This window comes from Camponotus vicinus, unplaced genomic scaffold (assembly GCF_025532165.1).
Source record: "Camponotus vicinus isolate PSW18456_S1 unplaced genomic scaffold, iyCamVici1.0 SCAF_1, whole genome shotgun sequence".
Classification (NCBI taxonomy): domain Eukaryota; kingdom Metazoa; phylum Arthropoda; class Insecta; order Hymenoptera; family Formicidae; genus Camponotus; species Camponotus vicinus.
In genome coordinates, this window is record NW_028141945.1 from 8,072,774 (window position 1) to 8,090,266 (window position 17,493).

The window sequence follows — 17,493 nt, forward strand, 5'->3', positions numbered from 1 at the left end:
ATAGTCGCGCGCATTGGATGAACGCATGATCGATTAAATAGAGGAATACTTGGACTCTGCGCGCGTTTTGCGCGAGCTTTGACTCGGATTACGCGATTACCGATGCTCTCTTAATCCCTGGTGAAAAATGGCGAGTCCCTGCGTAGCGGATCTTTGTCTATCGGGCCTGGAGATCTCGAGACGTCGAGGAAAGTAGGCTCGGAGGCCCGGAATAATGCATGTCTTTATCTATCGTGCTATAGTCTTACGCAAGCCTGGCACTCGAGGCCGATTTATTCGTGGCTTTTCGTTTCGCCGCGATTAGGTTTATCAGATCCGCGTCGCCGACAATGCCCGATCGTATTTCTCGGTCTTTAGTGGTCGCTATTTTCTTACGTGTAAAGTGCATTCTATTACCGTCGCTATCGATAAGCCGGTTTTGCAACGCCTATGATTCACGCGCGGAGATTTAATTAAGATTCGGCGATACCCTCTTGCAAATTATTATTATTTAATCGCGACTCGGTGCGATTTTATTATTTTTTTCAAGCGGGTTTCGTAAAATCTCTGGGTCGGTCGTGTACATGTTTTTGGAATTTAAAAGACGCGCATCCTTATCCGAGAAGATGAGCTCCAACACGGAACTAATATACTTGTTCTTTGCGAGATTGTAACACGAAAAATACACGTTGATTCTTATTGCTAGGATGGAGCAAGAAGGCCGCGTTGCAGAGACTTGCACTACCTTTTACTATCGATTCTGTCGACGTTTCTGCGAAGCATGTCTGCTCGTCTCTTCTGACCTTTGAGAACTTACGTGCTAACAATACCTCAAGTTGTCGAGTGAATCCGAAAGAACGCAAGGTCCGCATTTTTGAAAGACTTTGCGAAGAACGTTCTCTCTCGGCATCTAAAAAATTCCATCAGTTTTATTATTGTTACTTGATAAACGTGATTCATGCAGCTCTCAAGTATACGCAGCCATACGTAATTAACATATACAAATAAATAAAGAAGTAAGAGAAAGGAAAAGAGAAGCAGCAGACACATGTGTGAAAGTATGACAGATAGTGATAGATAGTCAACTTTTAAATAGTACTAAATCATGTGGTTAAAAGCGTCTGAAATAAGAGAATAGATTTTTTTGCATCAAATAGTCTTTAATTTATGTGAATCTTACAATTAGATGGCGGTATCATGGTCCAGCAAGAGTTTATAAAAGTTTGTCCTAAATGTCTTGATTGTGTGCTCACCGCGAATCTTGGACACGATATTGTTTCAAACTTTTTCTTTTGTAAAATTCAATGCGATTACACGACAAAATTATTATAATTGATCAACATTGACTCTGATCTTCCTGGTCAAGGTCTTCCTGGTTGCGCAAGATTCAATTTTCTAGATCAGGAGAGGTAAACGAGATTGAACGATACTATAGACAGACTAGATCAACAAAGTAGATTCTCTTGACATCCGTTTTCAATTAATCGATGCTTGTGCGATAACACAGAGTAATGTAAATAGAATGTGAATGTCGTGTTTCTCTCTCCAAAGAGAAATATTACAGGTGCATTGATAGAACGGTACAGGCGAAAACTTTAGAACTCCAAGTAGAAGATGTTTGCCCAACCTCAGTTGATATAATATCGTATGTGCATATTTTTTTCTTTATTTATTTTTTCCCATCCAAAAAATGTACTCGTAATAAATTTTCACTTTTTAGAGAGATGCACGATTTGGAATGAGTTGTCCATCATGATTTAAATTTATAAAATTGATACATACACCTGGCTATCCGAATATAAATTGCTAACTTAAATCTTTGCAGAATTTAAAATCAGATTAAACAGATTAAACAGATTATCATAGAATTTTAAAAGAGAAACTTAGTCATTAATAAAGAAGCAAAATTTCCCCTTAAATTCTCGATAAATTATCCCAGATGAATTTGTTTTATTTATCAGGCATATATTTTTTGACGCGTACAAACATATAACATAAAAAATATGTGACCTTTTCTATATGCGAATGCACGATCTGCATATGAACAAATTAAATTTTGCAAATTCAACCGAGTCGGCTTTCGAATTTATCGTGACATTGGATTTTTTATTTATATTTATAGATATTTTATTTTCGAGAAATCGAGATAAGAAAGATCTCTTGTGAAATGAGGAAATATTTGAATACTGATTATTGATTTTTAAGTCATTTATAGCCGATCAAAAGAATCTACACTGTAAAAAAATGCAATTTTTGATAGCTTACATACGGGATAATTAAAAAAATTATATCGACCACCAATGAGTGGATATTAATGAATCTGCTCAACTGGAAAGTGTTATCTGCTGTTAATTATATACTCTTATTGTCGATTACTTTTTAACGTTCCCAAAGTACTCGCGCACTTTCGAATCTTATCACAGAGAGATCAGAATGATCCATTTAGCATTTTCTAAGCCGATGTAGTGTAACAGCAATTCTTCATAATTATCAAATGTGCAATTATCAAGAGTCATTTCTTATTCGCACGAGAAACTCCGTCGCTCTGGACATTTCTTTTTCCGAGAGTGAAAAGAGAAAGTTTGATACGGATGATTTCACGAGAAGTGATTTAGATTCCTCTCAATTTTACTTACATCTTGATACGAAATCGATACAATACGCGTACCAGAAACTACATGCCGAGCAAGTAGCAGAGAATCGTTAGAACGTCTGAAATAGCTATGGGAGGCAAGGAATTAGAACATTCGAGCACAAACGTATTGTATATAATCGATTTATGCCGGTCGTACGAAATAGAAAGACTCTGCGATATCGAACAGTCGAATATACTTATCGTACATTTTAATACACTTATCGTTATTATCGTTCTTCTTTTTCTCTCACGTTAATTTATCAAAGGTAAGACACATGTTTCGAGGAGAACCACGATTACGACGAACGCATTCATCAGCGAAGCATCCAGAAAACGAACGTAATTAACGTCGAGTTGTCGACGGGGTTAAGTGGTCACGAACCTAATAATAAGCGTCGACAAACGGACAAATTACGGACGAGATATTCGAGCAATTGCAACGAATTACGGACGTCGCGAACATGTGCCGATCCAAAGGGATCGACAACAGGCTCTTTTAATGAGTATCGAGTTATGTTTCATCAAGAAAAATTTCTCCAATTGTAATTTCTCAAAAAAAAAAAAAAAAAATCATGGATTTATATTGCAAAAGAAATTCGGATCGATTAAAAAAGATTCTATAAAGATTTAAATCAGAAATATTGTTTTAGAAACGCGATTCTAAGCGAAAAACCCAAATTAGTCCCATTTGTTTTTTGTAATTTTTCAACATTCTTTTTCAAGTTGTATTCAATATTATAATGGAGCAGAATATTTTAAACATTTTTTGCTGAAATAAATTTACAATGGTTCACAATTAGCATTTGTCGATATTTAATTTTCGTCAAAGCTCTGGATTGAAATGGAGAAGCAAGAAATCACTTGGAAAATATTCTGAATTCTTTGTAGAGATAGAATCAAATTTTTTATCTTGCGATTAATAGCCGTGCTTTGCAGACTTTATATCCACACGCCGATTTTAATTCGTTGAATTCATTTACTTAATAATACACAACTGTTTTGTACAAAGATTTTGAAAGTGAAAAATAGAATATTTTGTTACCGAAACAAAACAATTACGTCAGAATAATATAGCCAAAAAACTTTATTGTTAACGTAAAATAAATAATTTCTTCGGAAAGACCCAATGTTTGAATAAAGTTTCAACTTTTCTATCCATAAGGAAGAAGTTGTGAGAGGAGAGAAAGAAATTTTCTCTAACTGAAAAACTGAACGGTCACTTCAAATGTCGGTAATTATTTAGCTTAGGGGAGCCACCTTGGGAAAAAGGTTTCAGTCGACGCTTGTTGTTTATTTAAAAGTTATGAACAAAAAAAGTTTTATAAATAGAACATATTTTTCGGATACCATATACATATATTATTACATGTACATATATTATGGGTTTATAACTTTCTATGCAAAGCGAGGTATATCCCACATCACGGACATGGGTTGGGTTAGGTTATATCTTCCGAAAGTGGAGCCCCCCGCTGGGGGGGACGGAACACTGCGTCCACGCATGTATTTTTCAAGATGAAACGAAGTTCACTTATATTTAACCTTAACTTACATTTAACCCTCGTTAAGAATGAATTTTGCTTTTCTTTCGATAAATGTATTAATGAACTTATGAAACTTCTTTTGTTTATAACTTTTTAACAAACAACGAGCGTTGACTAAAACCTTTTGAATGTTACTCAGGGTCATCATCTTGACAATATATGTCAAAGTCAAGGTTATCCGAGGTAGCTCCCTAAACTAAATAATTACCCAAATGTCTATCACTTCATTATCTATTAATTATTTTACTGTGTCTTTGCACTTGCTTTTTTCATTTAGTATCTAAAACAAACTAGTAATATATTTTCTTGTTTTATGCCTATCAAACAAACTAATACTGATGAGAACGAACAGAGTGACTGCAGAGAAAATCACGCAGTACAAAACGATAGACGTAATATGCGTAATATACTCGCTGCGTATTATCCTTTCTTCTGTGCATGTTCGTACATATTATTGTGCGTAACCCGCACGAGAGCTCCCTGCTGAATCAAAGCTCTGTACAAAATATTTAGTAATACTGACCAACTTTAAGTATTTATTAAAAAATTGTTTAACTCGATATCATATCGTTCCATACTACATTTAACAAAAATATTTTTTACTACAGTAGATTATTTTGTTCAAATTACTAAAAGAAAATTTATTTTGTAACTACGATCAAACATTATATTACTACTCACAAAATGTGAGTAACCAAATAATATCGTTTTGTTAATTCAAGAAATTTACCAAATTTTGTTTATCTAGACAAAAAATTACACTTTGTGCTATCTTTACAAAATTTTCTTATTAAAAACGGCTATTTGTGAGTAATTTTATTTTTTTGCTACCATTACTATAACTTTTTTCTCAGTGCAGTCCGGAAATTTAAATACGAGAGAAAGTCGATACGTATAGCAACAAATAGGTAAACAAATATTACTTTTATTTCTTATTTTATCGAGAGTTTATTCAATAGCTGATATAAAAATGGGATTTCTCATCCGATTCCATAAAAGTCTATCAATCTTATTTAATCTAATCTGCGAAAATAATTGCGAAAAAAGAAAATTTTCACGCCTATTTCTGTTTTGATTCTAGATCGAGAAACTGTATTTCAAATAGAAATAGAATCCCCAATATATTGATGTTGTAATACGAAATCCTTATTTGAAACGATTTTGGAAGAATTCTTATCAAAATCCATGCAGTATCTACAACGGAAAATCTTGGAAAGTTTCTATGCCAAGTATTATGTCGAAATCTGGGGCGCGATACAGAGCCTCCTATTTTCTCGAGAAAACGCGGCGAGCTCTCGTCCCTCCTTCGTACACCGTCGTTTTTCTATACTTTAGCAGTGAGATTTTTCAAATTACTTTACATGTCATGCGTCCGATCGCGGCCGCTTTCCTTCTCGCGTGCGACAAACACAACGCGCGGTTTATCGTCGCGAAAGACACTATTCCCGGTGCGATAAATCACGCTGGATTTCCGGGTAACGACGTTTTCACGTTAACCTTGTTATCCTGTCCGAGGAGCTAATTGACCTCGTTTCTATTTAGTCTCTTAACACACGCTGCTGATCACGGTCACGTTGCACGCGAGTTGCAACTCGACACGAGATCGCGGAAAGTTAAAAAAAAAAAAAACATTCTCCCTGTGTGAAAAGAGCTGGAGCTGGCCGTATTAGAATTGAAAATCCCATCTGGCTCGTTCCTCGGTCTAAAGGTTATCTGCTTGCTCCGAGGATGGCGAGAAACCAAGAACGGTCGAGAATCCCAGAAGAGGGGATTCCACTCGTTGACCGGAAATTAGAGACGTATAGGGTCACTTTTATCGGTCCCATTTGGAAGATTTTCCGGTTGATTTAGCAGCGCGATTCGCTCTTGCAAATTTCAACTATATATGCATCGCAGAAGGCCGTGACACCTTATACGAGGCGAAAGGTGACACGCGCGCGATGGTTCCGAAGGATACCGAATGATTTCTGCCGGCGAATCGGAGCCACGCGAGGTCATTGCGGTGATATTTCCAAGCCGACGCTGTTATACGAGAGTATAACGCGAGGACTTGCCGATAGTGTAAGGAACGCGGTTGACAGACGCATCAGCTGACGCGCCATTTCGATTATTTCGAGCGAAGGAACGCGAGGGATCTATTAAAATTGACCCCGTCTGCGTCGGGATCGATAGCGCGCGGCAGAATTCTTACTAAGCGATTTTTACAATGGCTGGTTCGACCCACGCTTGACATCGCGATAACGAGTATCACGCGAGGTGAATCTTGATTGCGGTCAAGATCGCAGGGATCAGATTAGGTGTCCGCTACAAATGCTCCGCTCGCTATAAATGTATATCGACGATATAACGAAAGTGACTTAAATACAATATAAACCCTCGGCCGAAACTGGTTTTCGCTCGTCGCTCATCGAGTACTTTTCGTGCGTTTCTTTGTAAAAGAAACCCCTTCCGTTCTCTCTATTTTCGCGTGTAAAAGCGCTATACATTCGCAGCATCTGGTCGACGCCGTAACAAGTTTCTGGCAGTTTACGCTAACACAAAAGCGCCTCCCATGTGGGAATCCGACCGGGCAGCTGAAAAAATTCTGCTTCAAAGGCAGGTCAAAAATTCGCAACATCAAGCTATAACGTAATTTTTATGGAAGAGAAGCGGAGCGCGTTCCATACATTGTAAGTGTTACGTCATCCATATGAGAAAGGTAGTGGGTAATAAATATGTATACGCGAATACACGTACTCATCGTATCTTTGCGTAAGATAACGCGCATAATACGAGTATTTATTGTATATCGGAAATTGGTAGGCAGATGTAGATTATCACAAAGATGCGCGAGGTTTTCGATTTACCGATAATCAAATATTTTCGAGAATCAAAATTTCGCGATATCGTACTCGGAAAGTTTCGAGATTTAAAGATTCAATGATTCAGTGTGAACGAAAAATTCATAAAATCAAGTCCAGATTAGATCGAATGAATAATCCCGAACAAATTTCAATGACGTTAATTAATGATGTAAAAGATTATTTTATTCAAAATTTGTATAAAACATTTATAAAAAAACTAATTAAACTTTTTAATACTTTCTGGGGCTTAATCTAAATCCGGCTTTCAATCATGAATGTACTTGAAAATACAGCTCATTTAGAGATTAACAGAAGCACTTTATACACACACATACAGTGTATTTGATTAAATGTATGTACACTTAATTATTTTTTTAAACAATAGAGTTATGAAAACATATTTCGAATAAAAATGATTTTGTTTAGATATATATAATGTGAATTTAAAGGAAAATTTTTAACTATTTGTTTTAAATATTATTTATGCCAGTTTTATTTTCTGGAACAATATATCCATTTTACGATAATTTTAACATTTTATAACAAATTCGATAATGTGTGTGTGCAATAAAGTGAGATAGTCGTTTATGAGAGATTATTATTCGTGTTGCTTTTACATGAGTGGCAGAAACAAAATATATCCTCAATAAAAAAATCTATTTAAAATACTGCCCAAAAATATTTACTATTATAATTACATGGATCTTAAACACAATAATTTTTACTTTAAACATTTTCTTGTAACGCTAACAAAATACAACCGAGTGTATACGCTTAAACCACAAACACCCTGTATATATATTTATTATAATACAATGTGTCAAACGATTAATAGGACTATTGGTCGTGCATCGAGAGAAACGAGCATGTCTCGAATATATCTCGCGAGGACGCCTATTCCACCGCTCGTCTCGCAAGCGGGCAGGGCACTCGCAGGCCGCGGCGGGCGAGAGCGAGAGAGAGCGAGTCGCGCGCGCGGCGCGCGCGACAAGGACGGCGGCCGCGAGACGGTAAAACCGAGCACGCCGCGCGCGGCGTCTCAGTCGCAGCACCGCGCGCGCGCCGTAAACGCGATTGTTAGATGCGTCGCGAGTCAACAGCTCGAATCATCGTCCGAAGGTTTCTCGTTGCACGTTGGATCGACGAAAAGGCCGAACGCGGCCGCTTCCGAGAGTGCGATAACCAAGTGTACCCTCGAATACGCGAGCGGACAAGAACGCGTGTATTCTGTCACGTCGCGTCGCATCGCAATCGCGCAGTCGCGGTTAGGGTTGAGGTTAGGGGACGTCGCCTGTCCTGTGGTGCATCGTGACACGCGCGCGCGACCACTTTGCGCGACTGTCAATTTCGTATTCAGCTGGTGGACCAAGACACGCCGAGTGCGAGGCCTAATGGCGTAACGGCTACGGTCGCGGATAAGGACGGCGCAGCAGGGACGAAAGAAGGGAGCGGAGAGCGGCGCAAGTTTCGTGCAGTGACGTAAGGTAACGGATCGCTTTGCGAATGCGTAACTTTCGTTGAGCGACGAGGAGGGAGGGGGGCAGATGCCTCGCGCGGAATTAAATTTGCAATTAATTGATACACTTTTCCCTCGCGCGCTCATTTTATCCATTTCGTAACCGAAGAACACAACGAATGCCGATAAGGCGATATTTCTGCCGACTTTGCGATGTTTTGTTTACATTTTTTCGCACATGTTACGTACATGTTATTATGAAAAAGCGTCTTTGCTTTTTTTATTTCGTGTTACGCATCCGTCCTCTAGATTTCAGAGAACCATAAATTTCGCATATTCGAAATTATCGCGCGCGGTAAAGAGATGCGTAAAATTCAATGAAAGTCGATACTATTCACACGCACGCACACGCATGGACGCGTTCTGACCGGAGAGCACGGTTGGAAGAGACGCGGGGCTGTCTTACTACCTGTCTGCCGGGACTCGTTCCCACGGTATCCTCGCTTCGCGTTCGTGTGTATGTGTGTATGTGTGTGTGCGCTGCACGCGCGCGTGTAGGTGCACGCGAGGAACGAGGAACAAAAAGATAGAGAGGCGCACCGCCGAAATATTGTTTCGGCTCTCGTGTATTCGTGACGCGCTGCTCGCCCCTTGAATCTGTTACGTGCGTCTGTGTGTGTGTGTGTGTGTGTGTGTGTGTGTGTGTGTGTGTGTGTGTGTGTGTGTGTGTGTGTGTGTGTGTGTGTGCGCGCGCGCGCGCGCGCGCGCGCGCGTGCTCAAACCACTAAATATACCGGTTCTTATATTTCCCTTTTTTTTTTGTTATCTGTATAGGCGCACTTTTACGATACTCGTTTCCTCCTCTCGCCTTACGAGTCGTTAACATGTTTTTTCCTCCTCGCCTATTCGTTAGCGCAGCGCTTCGCGTTGTTCCTAGAAACAGATCCCTCCAATCACTCATCTTTCCGTATTTTTTATATATGTGCATAAATATTACATACATGTATAATTAAATGTATATTAATAATATAATACATAAAATATAATACATAATTATATTTAAAAATATAATATATAATTATATTTAAACATATAATATATAATTATATTTAAACATATAATATATAATTATATTGAAAAATATAATATATAATATATAATTAAATATATATTAATATTAAATATAAAATATTAATACATGTATGCGTAATACGAAATGTATATTTTCGTAATCCTCAGATAGAATTTCCGTCGTCGATAAATCCATTAGCAGCTACTCCGACCCGCGTAATCGGTTTTCCGGAGAAATAAATCTTATCGAGCAAAGACGCGGCCAACTGCGTATCAGTTCCATTACGGTGTACTATACATGTATATTCATACGTGTGTTCTATGCCAAGGAGTATGTATGGTCGTTTCTATGGAGTTAAAAGATTACCCGCGCGACGAACAAACGAGGTCGCCGTCCCCGTCTCGCGACAAATAAAGCAGCAAAATGACATCCATCTGGACGTTTGCGCGTTTCTAAGCGAGATAGATCCCGCAACAATCTTTCCCTTTCCTCGACATTGACACAATTCAAGAGATCAGTGGAAAATGTAGCGATATTTTATCCTAAACAATTTTTAAAAAATATATATAAATATATTAAATTATAATAAATTATAATAAAGTTATAAAGTTGTTCTGAATTGATTGCTACATTTGAGCAGGATCAGAATTTGTCCTCTCTTAGAGAAACTGTCTTGTAAGTCTAGTCCAACTCGTCTGGAGAGAGCGAGCGAGATCTTATAAAGTCAATTATTTAGACTTTTGATATCAGATAAGGCTCGAGTCTCGCCACTTTATAGACTAGGGGAGAGAAGAGAGAGACAAGTCAGGGGGGAAATAACTCGCAATCTTCAATGGAGCGAGAAATCTTTCTTGTAACGAGACGACGTCTACTATATCTACAACATTGCGGGTTAAGAAAAGCGCTTGTGCAAAGAAACGTAGAGTGTACACTTCCTCCCCCTCGTGGGGGTCAGTCTCGGCGCTTTATCGAGGCTCTTTCACGGTGACCGGTCGAATCTCGTTGGACGCGCATCGGAGCGGAGAAGAAGAAGAAGAAGAAGAAGAAGAAGAAGAAACGATGAGTCACGCCGGCTAAAAACCCGTCTAAGGCTCGTTTGCGCGAGCAAAAGGACGAGGAAATCCCGGCCGGCCAGGTGAAAACGAGAGATAAAAGGTGGAGCCCCCCGGTGGGCTCCCTGCGGGTTACTGTCGCAGCGATGGACAGGTTTGCGTATCTGCGTGAAACCGCGTGAGTCACCGCTTTTAAAAGCGTTCGTAGATAAATCGTCCCTTTTACGGACAAGAGGGATAATAGAGATTTCCAAGTTGGAGTTTGGACTACCATTGTAATTTTGGCCAAATAGAAGCGTGCTCTATTCTAATAGTTGCGTTTGTAGACTTTAGTGCAGCGTTTCCGGATTGATTCCGCCACGTTTGGGCCCTTCGAAGGGATCCCCATCGGTAAGAAAACGAGCAAGGATCCAGGTTCTAGCTCGTTAATACGCTCTTTTGCCGATCTCTCGGGGATCCGCGGAACCGACGAGGATAGATCTTTGGAGGAAGGGACGGATCTCGAGCCAGCCCGACTCGAGGAGACTCTCGACAACCGCTTTCGGACAGGTAGTCTTTAACTCGGCCCGACGAGAAGGATCGGTGCGCTTTGAGAGCTCGCTCCGCCGGCGTCTCCGCGGCTTCTCCACCACGTGTAAGACGCACAATCGCGTGACCACCTACCCGCCAACTTGAAATTACCTTCCTGGAAGGTAAAGATCGGCGTTCCCATCGACGGTGCTCGATTGCCCCTCGCAATCATTTCGGCCCCCTTTGCCTCCCTTCGGGACCTCTTCGCTCTTTTCGGCGAGTACGCCTTGATCGAATCGCAAGGTTACGCTGTAAGCTAGTTTTCTCTCTCTCTTTTACGAATCCCTTCCAGCCTCGCAATCTTTAGGTCGGCGAGAAACGTACAGGAGAAAGTACAAAATCTTTTCTTTCGCGACGAGGAGAAAAATGTATGTAATCTCGTGACGAACAATGCGTGTCGCCAAGTTTGACAGAATCAAGGTCCATTCTATTTCGCACAATCCGAGGTCGCGGGCAAGGGGAGAAGACGATCCTATCTCGGAGTCGTGTGAGATTTCGCGAGAAAAATGGTAGACGAGCGCGCGTTACGCTTTCATAAAAGCTCGTCGTAAATTTGCCCTGGGATTTACGATACGCGCGTCGTTGTTGCGTTACGTTATGTTACGTTACGTTCACGGTACGTTGTATTCATATCGTTAAATCTAACGATCGCGCGTTATTTAGCTTTACGAGGGCGGATTAACAGCAGTCTTCATCTATAATCGCAGTCGCCGACCTTGGTCAAAGCTCGTTGAAACTCGCGCAGCGAGAGAAACTGCGTCTCCGATTGATTATTTCCCCGATATCGATCTCTACTTTGGGATTCTACGAATAAAATATCAACCGGAGACGAGATCTCTCTCTCGTGATAACGAGAGACGCGTATCTCGCAACATTTGCATGCCGTTATCGGTCAGTTTGCGCAGCAACACGGTAGTAAATATTACGGATTGCGCGCAAGTCGACTTCAAGTGGCGCTTCCATCTCTCTCTATCGCTCTCTCTCTCTCTTTCTTTCTTTCTAACTTCTATTTTCGAGCCGCTTTTTGCGATCAGCGCGATTGCGCTCGCTCATTAAAGTGCGATCCTTAATTGCTGGGAACGGACATGTGAGTTTATCAGCGAGTCAAGCACCGTGCGAGAAGTGCATTTTAAATCTCAAGGATCTGCATTTGCAGAGCGAGAGATCCTCGATACCGAGCTTTTTAGAAATTAAGGGCATTTTAGATCCGCGAAATTAAATCAATGAAAAATCAGAGAATTTAACAAGAATAAAATTATATAATTTTTTTATATATTTAAAATTATATATTTTTTACATCATATATGTTACACAAATGTCAAATATATTCATTACTTTTTACCCTGGAAAATTTTGGCATATTCCTACGAAACTCGTCGATGAGAATCTATTTCTTTTTTCATAGACAGGTAGATTTATATATCAATTTCTCTAGCCGCGTAATTCAACGTAAATAGACATTAATGACGGGGAGATGGCGGCAGATGGTGGAAAGTCTTCTCTCCGGGCAATTCCTTCTAATAGTCTCCGACTCCCCTGGCGCTTTTCTAGAGAAACAGGATCGCGTCCGTGGGATTAATTACGGGCACGTTAAAATATTAACGCGTAAACATCACGATACGTGCGTACTTAATTATCCTTAAGCGCTGGATTCTCGACAAATTAGCCGTGCATATAAGCCGGATTCTAATAAACGCGGATTTTAATTAACGTTCTATCTGGGCCGCGACTCTTAATAAATAAAAGCGAGAGATGGTTTACAATTTTTTTTTGACAATTTAATAAGAGAGAGTATGAATCTCGGGAGGGGGAAAATTAGTACGTGTAAACGGTGATGCCTGCATATTTTCTTCCGCGGGCCAGTTTCGCGAGTGCTTTGCGCGCGCGCGCTTCCGTGTCAAGTCACCTGAGCGACGACAAGTGTCACTCGAGACTGCAATGCGACGGAGTGACTATTGAAACGAAAGCTTTCCAAGCTCTCTAGTTCGCGGTTTGCGGAGAACCGCGGACAACGCTCGGCAATGTTAAGTGCTCGAGGAACGCCGATTCCCCAGAGATTTTCTCAACAACGTCCGAGAAGTGGAGCGAATTAAGAGAAGCGCCGTTTATTATTATACTCTCGGCAAGACTCACCTCCATCCGCGACGACAAAAAGGTCAATCTCGCGTGTCCCGGGACGCCTTTTTTTATCGAAGCTATTTTTAGATCGCGCCAAACGTCGAGTTGGCGCTACGTGTCCGTCGATCGAGGCACGTGCAGGGTGTTATCGGGTTGGACATCGGCCGGAAGTGACCCGCGGTGTGTCGCGCGTACCTCCGTTTCTAGGACGCAACGCGGCTAACTGTAAAAATATCGGGGACGTCCTAATCGCATCGTGAAACTTGCCGTTGCGGAGGTTATCGCAGGTGCCTCGCAGCGCCGCGGGCCGTCTTCCTCGTCGGCATGAATCTTTCATGAGGCCTCCTTCTCTTTCTCTCTCTCTTCCTCCCGATCTCTCCTTCTCGGGGCTCGCCCGCGGGGCCGCATTAGATGCACCTTCACTTTTGCCGAGCGACCAAAGGCAGCCGATGTCTTTGGAAATGATTCCTCCTCGTGGCCGAACCCTTCTTCGGCATCGAGTCGTGTCTTTGGGCCCAGCCTCGCGGACACGTTCGATATTTTCTCCTCTCTTACCAACGCTACATCGATCATACAGTAGATATCATCTTTCGCAAACTGTATATATACGTGTATATCGTCGTATTTCATTGCGAAATTGCGCCAAGATATTTGCCTGTCGAGTGTTTACTCCGTTTCGCGATTGAAATCGAGTCCAGCTGCGATTTATTTAGCGTTCGCTTAATAACGCTTTTCACTTTTTATCTCGTATTTTACTTTCACTCCAATTGTTTTCGCCAATTCTCATCTCATTTTCCTAGAATGGCCCGTAGATCATTCGCTCCGGTTCTCACCTGGATGATTTTATGGCTGGCTAACGATAAAGTGGCTTGAAAGAAAAAAATGTCGCTAGGCTGTTAATTGCCGCTAAATCAATTTCTGCTGCGCTTTACCACGGTTGAAGCGAAACGTTGTTAACGTTTCTCGAAGTAGGACTATTGAAGGAGACTAGTCAGACTAGCAAAGACAATGGTGCTCGTTCCCGCGCTCAAAAACATCCTCTCCCGCCCCCTCTCCCTTTTGTCCCACGGCATCTCTCACCTGTAAAACGGCCTTTACAGCCTCGCGGTTGTTGGCAAACGGTGAACAAGGCCGACCACTTTGCCGCATGTAACTTTTACTTATTTCTGCGCACCTACGTTTCACTCGTGGCGCGCTCTTGGTAGGATCATTAATCACGGTACGCAACGTTGCCGGGATACCGTTGTAACCGCGAAGCTTAACGATTCCAAGTTAGGAGGACGCGTCGATGTGTCGGGGAACTTGGAGAGCTTCCTCCAATTTAATTGTATCGCGACTGTCGCGTATCAAGCCATTTGTCGCACAAAGCGTTTCGATATTTTTTTCAGGGAGAAAGAGAGAGAGATTGCCTCTTTACAAACTATAAGACGCAGTGATTTTTGTTCGTCGGTGAAAGCCGACGAGGCGCAAGTGTGTCGCAAGACAAAAAAAAAGAGAGACAAAAGAGACAACCGGAATATTTTATTTCCAAAGGGGGAAAAGAAGTGCATTGACACGATAAAATAGGAGCTAGAGTCGTGTCTGTGAAGCTGGCACGACAATCTACGAATTATAAAAAAATACTAAGAGTTCTGATAGCACTTTTCATAGTTCTATAGTTCCTGATAAAAATTAAAAAGAGTTCCGCATTCCTTATATTAAAAAATCGAAATCGAAAAAATGTCGTGCTAACTTCGCGAATCTAGCACGACACTCTTTCCTCTAAAGTACCAAAACGCGTTGAATATTATTATTTTTAGCAAGAGTTCCCAATAGTTCTGTTCAAGTTCAGCCTATATATGCAATTTCAGATCGATATTTCAAAAATTAATAATTTTTAAACAATTTTTAAGATTCTCGCCCAGCACGACATTCTCCCTCTAAAGTACTAAACCGCGTTGAAAATTATTATTTCTAATAACAGTTCTCGAAAGTTCTGCTATAGTTCAGCCTATATAGGCAAATTTCAGACCGATATTTCAATAATTAATAATTTTTAACGAATTTTTAATGTCCTCGACCAGCACGACACTTAGTAAAAATGTGTCGTGCTGATGATTTTTCGTAGTTTTAACGATAGTTCTCGACAGTTCTATAAAAGTTCTATTCTTTGAAAACGTTTTTACGCAGAGTTCCGACCGTTTAATATTTTTTAAACAATTTTTTATTATTATCCAGCACGACACTCTCCCTCTAAAGTACTAAGACGCGTTGAATATTATTATTTTTAGCAAGAGTTCCCGATAGTTCTGCTATATTTCAGCCTATATATGCAATTTCTGATAGATATTTCAATAATTAATAATTTTTTACGAATTTTTAATGTCCTCGACCAGCACGACACTTAGTAAAAATGTGTCGTGCTGATGATTTTCCGTAGTTTTAACGGCAGTTCTGGACAGTTCTATATAAGTTCTATCTTTTAGAAACATTTTTACGCAGAGTTCCGACCGATTACTATTTTTTAAATAATTTTTTACAATAACCTAGCACGACACTCTCCCTCTAAAGTACTGAAACGCGTTGAATATTATTATTTTTAGCAAGAGTTCCCGATAGTTCTGCTATAGTTCAGCCTATATATGCAGTTTTAGGTCGATATTTCAAAAATTAATAATTTTTATGAATTTTTAATGTTCTTGACCAGCACGACACTTAGTAAAAATGTGTCGTGCTGATGATTTTCCGTAGTTTTAACGGCAGTTATCGACAGTTCTATATAAGTTCTATCTTTTAGAAACATTTTTACGCAGAGTTCCGGCCGATTACTATTTTTTAAATAATTTTTTACAATAACCCAGCACGACACTCTCCCTCTAAAGTACTAAGACACGTTGAATATTATTATTTTTATCAAGAGTTCCCGACAGTTTTGTTGAAGTTCAGCCTATATATGCAGTTTTAGGTCAATATTCCAAAAATTAATAATTTTTTATGAACTTTTAATGTTCTTGACCAGCACGACACTTAGTAAAAATGTGTCGTGCTGATGATTTTCCGTAGTTTTAACGGCAGTTCTGGATAGTTCTATATAAGTTCTACCTTTTAGAAACATTTTTACACGGAGTCCGACCGATTACTATTTTTTAAATAATTTTTTACAATAACCCAGCACGACACTCTGCCTCTAAAGTATTAAAATGCGTTGAACATGATTATTTTTAGCAAGAGTTCTCGATAATTCTGCTATAATTCAGCCTATATATGCAATTTTAGGTCGATATTCCAACAATTAATAATATAATTAAAAAATTATTTATGAAATAATAAACGGTCGGATCTCTACGTATAAATGTTTCTAAAGGATAGAACTTTTATAGAACTGTCGAGAACTGCCGTTAAAATTACAGAAAATCATCAGCACGACACATTTTTACTAAGTCTCGTGCTGGTCAAGAACATTAAAAATTCATAAAAAATTATTAATTTTTGGAATATCGACCTAAAACTGCATATATAGGCTGAACTATAGCAGAACTATCGGGAACTCTTGCTAAAAATAATAATATTCAACGTGTCTCAGTACTTTAGAGGGAGAGTGTCGTGCTGGGTTATTGTAAAAAATTATTTAAGAAATAGTAATCGGCCGGAACTCTGCGTAAAAATGTTTCTAAAAGATAGAACTTATATAGAACTGTCGATAGCTGCCGTTAAAACTACGGAAAATCATCAGCACGACACATTTTCACTAAGTGTCGTGCTGGTTAAGAACATTAAAAATTCATAAAAAATTATTAAGTTTTGGAATATCGACCTAAAACTGCATATATAGGTTGAACTATAGCAGAACTATCGAGAACTGTTATTAGAAATAATAATTTTCAACGCGGTTTAGTACTTTAGAGGGAGAATGTCATGCTGGGCGAGAATCTTAAAAATTGTTTAAAAATTATTAATTTTTGAAATATCGATCTGAAATTGCATATATAGGCTGAACTTGAACAGAACTATCGGGAACTCTTGCTAAAAATAATAATATTCAACGCGTTTTGGTACTTTAGAGGAAAGAGTGTCGTGCTAGATTCGCGAAGTTAGCACGACATTTTTTCGATTTCGATTTTTTAATATAAGGAATGCGGAACTCTTTTTAATTTTTATCAGGAACTATAGAACTATGAAAAGTGCTATCAGAACTCTTAGTATTGTTTTATAATTCGTAGATTGTCGTGCCAGCTTCACAGACAC

At 39.6% G+C, this 17,493-nt stretch overlaps 1 protein-coding gene across 2 annotated transcripts in view; it reads left to right on the top strand.

The window, feature by feature from the left end:
- The window catches only part of Mical-like (MICAL-like protein), a 63,627-nt gene that overhangs the window by 24,143 nt on the left and 21,991 nt on the right, over positions 1-17,493 (top strand). The window contains exon 1 of one of the 2 annotated variants that reach the window (XM_083099477.1): positions 8,042-8,485. The exons of the other annotated variant lie outside the window; for it this stretch is intronic. The gene's annotated coding sequence lies outside the window, so the exon portion shown is untranslated. Of the gene's footprint in view, positions 1-8,041; positions 8,486-17,493 lie in introns of those variants that run through there. 2 annotated transcript variants of the gene reach the window in all.